Genomic DNA, 9,982 nt, shown 5'->3' on the forward strand with positions numbered 1-9,982 from the left:
AGAGACCATCCAACCAAAAAAAGAAAGGAAGAATGGAGAACCATGGAATCAACTGGAACACGAGGTTTAAAATAGCAATAAATAATCATCAATTATCACCTTAAATGTCAATGGACTGAATGCTCCAATCAAAAGACACAGAGTGGCAGACTGGATAAAAATCAAAAAGCTTCAATATGCTGCCTACGAGAAACTCACCTTAGGACAAAGGATACATATAGATTGAAAGTGAAGGGGTGGGAAAAAATATTTCACGCCAATAGACATGACAGGAAAGCAGGAGTTGCAATACTCATATCAGACAAAATAGACTTTAAAACAAAAGACATAGCTCAAAATGGAGGTAAAACAGCCACCCACTCGCCCCCAGCCCAACTCCGGCAGTCACCGCCACCGCCCAGATGGGGGGGAGGAGGGCCATGATCCAAAGGAACGAGAGCAATTGAGAAAACTGTTTATTGGTGGTCTGAGCTTTGAAACTACAGATGGTAGTTTAAGAGAACATTTTGAGAAATGGGGCACACTTACAGATTATGTGGTGATGAGAGACCCCCAAACAAAACGTTCCAGGGTATTTGGTTTTGTGACTTACTCTTGTGTTGAAGAGGTGGATGCAGCAATGTGTGCTCGACCACACAAGGTTGATGGACGTGTAGTGGAACCAAAGAGAGCTGTTTCTAGAGAGGATTCTGTAAAGCCTGGTGCCCATCTAACAGTGAAGAAAATTTTTGTTGGTGGTAATAAAGAAGATACAGAGGAATACAATTTGAGAGACTACTTTGAAAAGTATGGCAAAATTGAAACCATAGAAGTTATGGAAGACAGGCAGAGTGAGAAAAAGAGGATTTGCTTTTGTAACTTTCGATGATCATGATACAGTTGATAAAATTGTTGTTCAGAAAAACCACACTATAAATGGGTATAATTGTGAAGTGGAAAAGGCCCTTTCTAAACAAGAAATGCAATCTACCAGATCACAGAGAGGTCGTGGAGGGGAATCTGGCAACTTTCTGGGTCATAGAGGAAACTTTGGAGGTGGTGGAGGCAACTTTGGCCATGGCGAAAACTTTGGTGGAAGAGGAGGTTATGGTGGTGGATGTGGTGGCAGCAGGGGTAGTTATGGAGGAGGCGATGGTGGATATAATGGATTTGGAGGTGATGGTGGCAACTATGGTGGTGGTCCTGGTTATAGTAGTAGAAGAGGCTATGGTGGTGGTGGACCAGGATATGGGAACCAAGGTGGTGGATATGGTGGCGGTGGTGGAGGATATGATGGTTACAATGAAGGAGGAAATTTTGGAGGTGGTAACTATGGTGGCGGTGGAAAGTATAATGATTTTGAAAATTATAGTGGACAACAACAATCAAATTATGGACCCATGAAGGGGGGCAGTTTTGGTGGAAGAAGCTCGGGCAGTCCCTATGGTTGTGGTTATGGATCTGGTGGTGGAAGTGGTGGATATGGTAGCAGAAGGTTCTAAAAACTCAGCAGAAAAGGGCTACAGTTCTTAGCAGGAGAGAGAGTGAGAGGTTGTCAGGAAAGCTGCAGGTTACTTTGAGACAGTCGTCCCAAATGCATTAGAGGAACTGTAAAAATCTGCCAACAGAAGGAACGATGATCCATAGTCGGAAAAGTTACTGCAGCTTATACAGGAAACCCTTCTTGTTCAGGACTGTCATAGCCACAGTTTGCAAGAAGTGCAGCTATTGATAAATGCAATGTAGTGTCAATTAGATGTACATTCCTGAGGTCTTTTATCTGTTGTAGCTTTTTCTTTTTCATTTCATTACATTAGGTATATTGCCCTGTGAATTGCGGTAGTGGTGCCAGGAACAAAAAATTAAGGAATTTTTAACTTTTCAGTATTTGTGTAGTTCAGTTTTTCTATATTTTAGTACAGAAACTCTAACAAAATGCAGTTTTGAAGGTGTTTCTTTGTGAGTTAACAAGTAAAGACGATCATTGTTAATTACTATTTTGTATGAATTTTACTAAAGTTAACTGTAAAGAAACACCTGCTGACTTGCAGTTTAAGGGGAAATTTATTCTCCCCATTTCCAAACCATGAAATGAGTGGGCTCTGACATGTGGAGAGAATAGATATTTGTATGTTTGCAATGTGTGTTTTAGATAATAGCATTGGGTATTTAAATTAGCATATTTGTGAACTTAATAGCATTAGGATTTACCTTCAAATTAAAAATCTCAAAATTCCTATTTGGTTTTTGTGCATTTTCGTTCAAAATGTAATCATATGATTTTAGTGTATTAGCTTTGCTGAGAGTCCTAGCTGTGTTTAGAACATCTCCATTCTGCAATCACCTTGGTCACATGTGAACTGCTCCCATAGATTTATTCGGGTATAAAGGATGTCTGCTGCCCTCTGATTAAATTTGGGAAAGGGGTAGTGAATGTCTTCCCCTTCCTCTTATCTTATAAAACATTTTTAAAAATTCCAAATACAGGACCACTAAGCCTGCTATATCTGAGCAAATTAAAGGCTGCCTTTTTTTTCCTTTTTAAAGCACAAGAGGCCCTTAAATCTTTGGTTATTTTCCTTGGTTTAATATATATTTTTTTGATACAAGCTCTCAGAGCAAGAGGATAAAAATCATGCATTGTTGAACTCTTAAAAAAAATAAATAAAAGACATAAAGAAAGACAAAGAAGGACACTATTTAATGATTAAGGGATCCATCCAAGGAGAGGATGTTACTATCATCAACATATATGCCCCAAATACAGGAGCACCCATATACATACAACAAATACTAACAGACATAAAGGGAGAAATTGATGAGAATACAATCATAGTAGGAGACTTTAATACCCCCCTCACACAAATGGAGAGATCCGTTAGACAGAAAACCAATAAAGCAACAGAGACCCTAAAGGAAACAATAGAAAAGTTAGATTTAATTGATATCTTCAGGACACGACGTTCAAAAAAATCAGAATACACATTCTTCTCAAATGCTCATGGAACATTCTCAAGAATCGACCACATATTGGGACACAAAGCTAACCTCAACACATTTAGGAGCATAGAAATTATCTCAAGTATCTTCTCTGACCACAATGCCATGAAATTAGAAATCAACCATGGGAAAAGAAATGAGAAAAAACCTACTACATGGAGACTAAACAACATGCTACTAAAAAACCAATGGGTCAATGAGGAAATCAAGAAGGAAATTAAAAAATACCTTGAAATTAAAAAATACCTTCAAATACCTTGAAACAAAATCTATGGCATGCTGCAAAAGCAGTGCTCAGAGGGAAATTTATAGCAATACAGGCCTTTCTCAAAAAAAGAAGAAAGATCCCAAATTGACAACTTAAACCTTCACCAAAACTAATTAGAAAAAGAACAAAAAATACCTAAAGTCAGCAGAAGGAAGGAAATTATGAAGATCAAAGAAGAAATCAATAAAATAGAGATTCAAAAAACAATAGAGAAATTTAATAAAACCAAGAGCTGGATCTTTGAAAAGGTATACAAAATTGACAAACCCCAGGCTAGACTCACTAAGAAGAGGAGAGAAAGAACCCAAATAAAATTAGAAGTGAAAAAGAAGAAATTACAACGGATTCTGCAGAAGTACAAAAAACCATAAGAGAATACTATGAACACTTATATGCCAACAAATTTGACAATCTGGAAGAAATGGACAATTTTCTAGAATCTTACAGCTTGCCAAAACTGAATCAAGAAGAAACAGACCAACTGAACAGACCGATCACTAGAAATGAAATTGAAGAGGTCATAAAAACACTCCCTACAAATAAAAGTCCAGGACCAGATGGCTTCACAGGTGAATTCTATCAAACATATAAAGAGGAATTGGTGCCCATCCTCCTTAAACTCTTTCAAAAGGTGGAAGAAGAAGGAATATTCCCAAAGACATTCAATGACGCCACCATCACCCTAATTCCAAAACCGGACATAGATAATACCAAAAATGAAAACTATCGCCCAGTATCATTGATGAATATAGATGCAAAAATTCTCAACAAAATCTTAGCCAACTGAACCCAACAACATATCAAAAAAATTATGCACCATGACCAGGCTGGGTTCATCCCAGGTTCACAAGGATGGTTCAACACACCTCATTAACAAAGAAAAAAGTCAAAAATCATATGATCATCTCAATAGACGCAGAAAAAGCATTTGACAAAGTTCAACATCCATTCATGATCAAGACCCTCGCCAAAGTGGGTATAGAGGGAACATTCCTGAATATAATCAAAGCCATTTATGATAAACTCACAGCAAATATAATACTCAATGGGGAAAAACTGAAAGCCTTCTCACTCAAATCTGGAACAAGACAGGGATGCCCACTCTCACCACTGCTCTTCAACATAGTTTTGGGAGGCCTAGCCACAGCAATTAGACAAACAAAAGAAATAAAAGGCATCCATATAGCAAGAGAAGAGATAAAACTGTCACTGTATGCAGATGACATGATACTATACACAGAAAACCCTAAGGACTGAACCCCAAAATTCCTTGAACTGATTAATAAATTCAGCAAAGTAGCAGGATATAAGATTAACATTCAGAAGTCAGTTGCATTTCTGTATACCAGCAATGAAACATTAGAAAAGGAATACAAAAATACGATACCTTTTAAAATTGCATCTCACAAAATCAAATACCTCGGAATACACCTGACCAAGGAGGTAAAGGACCTATATGCCGAGAACTATAAAACTTTAATCAAAGAAATCAAAGAAGATGTAAAGAAATGGAAAGATATTCCATGTTCCTGGATTGGGAAAATCAATATTGTAAAAATGGCCATACCACCCAAAGCAATCTACAGATTCAATGCAATCTCTATCAAATTACCCATGACATTTTTCACAGAACTAGAACAAACAATCCAAACATTTATATGGAACCACAAAAGACCCAGAATCACCAAAGCAATCCTGAGAAATAAAAACCAAGCAGGAGGCATAACTCTCCCAGACTTCAGGCACTATTACAAAGGCACAGTCATCAAAATAGTGTGGTACTGGTACCAAAACAGACAAACAGACCAATGGAACAGAATAGAGAACCCAGAAATAAACCCTGACACCTAGCGTCAATTCATCTTTGACAAGGGAGGCAAGAACATAAAATGGGAAAAAGAAAATCTATTCAGCAAGCATTGCTGGGAAACCTGGACAGCTGCATGCAAAGCAATGAAATTAGAACACACCCTCACACCACGCACAAAAATAAACTCAAATTGGCTGAAAGGCTTAAATATACGACAGGACACCATCAAACTCCTAGAAGAGAACAAAGGCAAAACACTCTCTGACATCAACATCATGAATATTTTCTCAGGTCAGTCTCCCAAAGCAATAGAAATTAGAGCAAAAATAAACCCATGGGACCTCATCAAACTGAAAAGCTTTTGCACAGCAAAGGAAACCCAAAAGAAAACAAAAAGACAACTGACAGAATGGGAGAAAATAGTTTCAAACAATGCAACAGACATGGGCTTAATCTCTAGAATATACAAGCAACTTATAAAACTCAACAGCAAAAAGGCAACAACCCAATGGAAAAATGGGCCAAGGACCTGAATAGACATTTCTCCAAGGAAGATATACAGACGGCCAACAAGCACATGAAAAAATGCTCAACATCCCTGATCATTAAAGAAATGCAAATCAAAACTACCATGAGATACCACCTCACACCAGTCAGAATGGCCATCATTAATAAATCCACAAATAACAAGTGCTGGAAGGGGTGTGGAGAAAAGGGAACCCTCCTGCACTGTTGGTGGGAATGTACACTGGTAAAGCCACTATGGAGACTAGTTTGGAGATACCTTTTAAATCTATACATAGAACTTCCATATGACCCCGCAATCCCACTCTTGGGCATCTATCCAGGCAAAACTCTGCTTAAAAGAGACACATGCACCCGCATGTTCATTGTAGCACTATTCACAATAGCCAAGACATGGAAACAATCCAAATGTCCATCGACAGATGATTGGATTAGGAAGATGTGGTAATATATACACAATGGAATATTACTCAGCCATGAAAAAGGAAGACATAATGCCATCTGCAGCAACATGAATGGAACTGGAGACTCTCATATTGAGTGAAATAAGTCAGAAAGAGAAAGACAAATAAAATCCTATATGATATCACTTATAACTGGAATCTAATATCCAGCACAAATGAACCTTTCCACAGAAAAGACAATCATGGATTTGGAGAATGGAGTTGTGGCCGCCCGGGGGGAGAGGGAGGGAGTGGGGAGGATCGGGAGCTTGGGGTTATCGGATACAACTTGGAATGGATTTACAAGGAGATCCTGCTGAGTAGCATTGAGAACTATGTCTAGATACTTATATTGCAACAGAACAAAGGGTGGGAAAAATATGTAAGTGTCACTTGGTCCCCATGCTGTACAGTGGAAAAATAAAATAAATAAATAAATAAAATATAAAGAAACAAAATACACTGAGACAAATGACAATGAAAACACAGCCATGCAAAATCTATGGGATGCCACAAAGGCAGTTCTTAGAGGGATGTTCTTAGCAGTACAGGCCTTCGTCAAAAAAAGAACATCTCAAAGCAACAACTTAACCTATCATCTAAAAGAATTAGAAAAAGAACAAACAAAACCTAACATCAGCAGAAGGAAGGAAATCATAAAGATTAGAGAGGAAATCAATAAAATAGAAATTCAAAAAACAATAGAAAAAAAATCAATAAAACCAAGATCTGGCTCCTTAAAAGGGTAAACAAAACTGACAAACCTCTGGCCAGACTCACCAGGAAGAAACGAGTGAGAAGCCAAATAAACAAAATAAGAAATAAAAGGGAGATATCTTAACGGATACTGCAGAAATTACCAAAAAAAAAAAAAAAAAAAAAAAGACCGAGCGAGCAAATGCTACAATTTTATATGCCAACAAATTTGAGAACCTAGAAGAAATGGACAACTTTCTAGAAACATACAGCTCACCAAAATTGAATCAAGAAACACATCATTTAAACAGACCCATCATTAGAAATGAAATTGAATTCGTAATAAAAACACTCCCTACAACAATAGTCCAGGACCAGACGGCTTCACAGGCAAAGTCTACCAAGCAAAAAAGAACTTATACCCACCCTTCTTAAAATTTTACAAAAGATGGAGGAAGCAACATGCCCAAAGACATTCTATGAAGCCACCATCACCCTAATACCAAAGCCAGACAAAGATACTACTGAAAAGGAAAGTTATAGGCCAATATTTTTTATGAACATAGACACAAAAATTCTCAACAAAATTTTAGCCAATTGAATCCAACACATAAAGAGATCATACACCAAGACTAAGTGGGATTCATCCCAAGGTCATGAGGATGGTTCAACATACACAAATCAATCAACATCATTCACATTAACAAAAGAAAAGCCAAAACCCACAGGATCATCTTAATAGATGCAGAAAAAGCATTTAACAACATCCAAAAACCATTTATGATAAAAGCTCTTACCAAAGTGGGTATAGAGGGAACATATATTAACATAATAAAAGGCATTTATGACAAACCCACAACCAATATAACACTTGACTGAGAAAAGCTGAAAGCCTTCCCTCTAAAATCTGACACAAGACAAGGATACCCACTCTCACCACTTTTATTCAACATTTTATTGCATTCCTTGCCACAGCAATCAGACAAACAAAAGATATAAAAGGTATCCAAATCAGAGTGGAAGAGGTAAAACTGTCATTCTATGCAGATGACATGATACTATATATAGAAAACCCTAAGGATTCCACACAAAAACTATTCAAACTGATGAACAGCAAAGTAGCATGATATAAGATGAACATTCAGAAATTGGTGGCATTTCTGTAAACTAACAATGAAAGATTTACAAAGAGATCCTGCTGAATAGCATTGAGAACTATGTCTAGATACTCATGTTGCAACAGAAGAAAGGGTGGGGGGAAAAACTGTAATTGTAATGTATACATGTAAGGATAACCTGACCCCCTTGCTGTACAGTGGGAAAATAAAAAATAAAATTAAAAAAATAAATAAATAAATAAATAAAAATAAAAACAATACCTTTTAAAATTACACCCCGCAAAATGAAATATCTAGGAATAAACCTGACCAAGGAGGTGAGACTTATATGCTGGAACTATAAAACATTAATCAAGGAAATTAAAGAGGATTCAAAGAAATGGAAAGATAGCCCATGTTACTTGATTAGAAGAATTAATGTTAAAGTGGCTGTAACTATCCAAAGCAATCTATAGATTTAATGCAACCCCTATCACATTACCCATGTTATTTTCCACAGAACTGGAGAAAGCTATTATTCGAAAAGATGCATGCATCCCAATATTCACTGCAGCACTATTTACAATAACCAAGACTTGGAAGCAACCTAAATGTCCATCTACAGAAGAAGGGATTAAGATGTGGTACATAATACAATGGAATACCACTTAGTTATATAAAAGAACAAAATAATGCCATCTCCAGCAACACAGTTGCAACTATAGATTATCATACTAAGTGAGGTAAGTCAAAAAGACAAATACCATATGATATCCCATATATGGAATCTAAAATGTCACACAAATGAACCTATCTGCAAAACAGAAACAGACTCACTGACAAAGAGAATAGACTTGTGGTTGCCAAGGGAGAGGGGTGGGAATGGTATGGACTGGGGGTTTGGAGTTAGCAGATGCAAGCTATCACATTTAGAATGGATAAGCAATGATGTCCTACTGCATAGCACAGGGAACTATATATATCCAGTCTCTTGGGACATATCATGATAGAGGTTAATATAAGAAAAGGAGTGTGTGTGTGTGTGTGTGTGTGTGTGTGTGTGTGTATGATTGAGTCACTTTGCTGTATAGCAGAAACTGGCACAACATTGTAAATCAACTATACTTCTAAAAATTTAAAACATTTCAATAAAAAAAAACACTGATTACTTATTTCCCCCCCACACCCACCCAGAAGAAATCTGAAAGGAAAAGGTAAAATTGTCTCTATTTGCAGATGACATGATTTTATATATAGGAAAATCTTAAAGACTCCACCAGAAAAAAATTGTTCAAATTCATCAAATTCAGTAAAGTTGCAGGATTCAAAATTAACATGCAAGAAGAATCAATATTGTCAAAATGACTATACTATCCAAGGCAACCAAGATTAAATGCAATCCCTATTAAATTTGTATGGAAACACAAATGACCCCAAACAGCCAAAGCAATCCTGAGGAAAAAAAAAAAAAAAAAAAAAATGGAGCAGAGTTCCCATCATGGCACAGTGGTTAACGAATCTGACTAGGAACCATGAGGTTGCAGGTTCAATCCCTGGCCTCACTCAGTGGGTTAAGGATCCGGCATTGCCATGAGCTGTGGTGTAGGTCGCAGATGTGGCTTGGATCTGGCATAGCCGTAGCTGTGGCGTAGGCTGGCAGCTACAGCTCCGGTTAGACCCCTAGCCTGGGAACCTCCATATGCCATGCACAGGTGCAGCTCTAGAAAAGGCAAAAAGACCAAAAAAAAAAAAAAAAAAAATGAAAGAAAAATGGAGCTGGAGCAATGAGGTTCCCTGACTTCAGACCATACTACAAAGCTATAGTTTTCAGAACAGTATGTTACCAGCATGAAAACAGAAATACAGACAATGGAACAGGACAGAAAGGCCAGAAATAAACCCAAGAACATATGGTCAATTAATCCATGACAAAGGAGGCAAGAATATACAATGGAGAAAAGATAGTCTCTTCAATAAGCAGTGGTGCAAAAACTGGACAGCTACATTCAAAGGAATGAAATTAGAACACTCTTTAACATCATACACAAAAGCAAACTTGAAATGGACTGAAGATCTAAATGTAAGACTGGATACTGTGAAACTCTTAGAGGAAAAAATAGGCAGAACACTGACTTAAACTGAAGCAATATCTTCTCAGATCCAT

General features: G+C 37.2%; 2 pseudogenes; both read left to right on the forward strand.

Annotated features, from left to right (window-relative positions):
• Positions 1-337: 337 nt before the first annotated feature.
• LOC146394541 (heterogeneous nuclear ribonucleoprotein A3 pseudogene) lies at positions 338-868 on the forward strand (annotated as a pseudogene).
• On the forward strand, positions 408-1,632 carry LOC100521170 (heterogeneous nuclear ribonucleoprotein A3 pseudogene; annotated as a pseudogene).
• The last annotated feature ends 8,350 nt before the right edge of the window (positions 1,633-9,982 follow it).

The sequence above is a fragment of the Sus scrofa genome, chromosome X (genome assembly GCF_054392235.1).
Source record: "Sus scrofa isolate SSC_HxYL_T2T_F1_AM1 chromosome X, Sscrofa_HxYL_maternal_Yorkshire_Landrace_v2.0, whole genome shotgun sequence".
NCBI lineage: Eukaryota > Metazoa > Chordata > Mammalia > Artiodactyla > Suidae > Sus > Sus scrofa.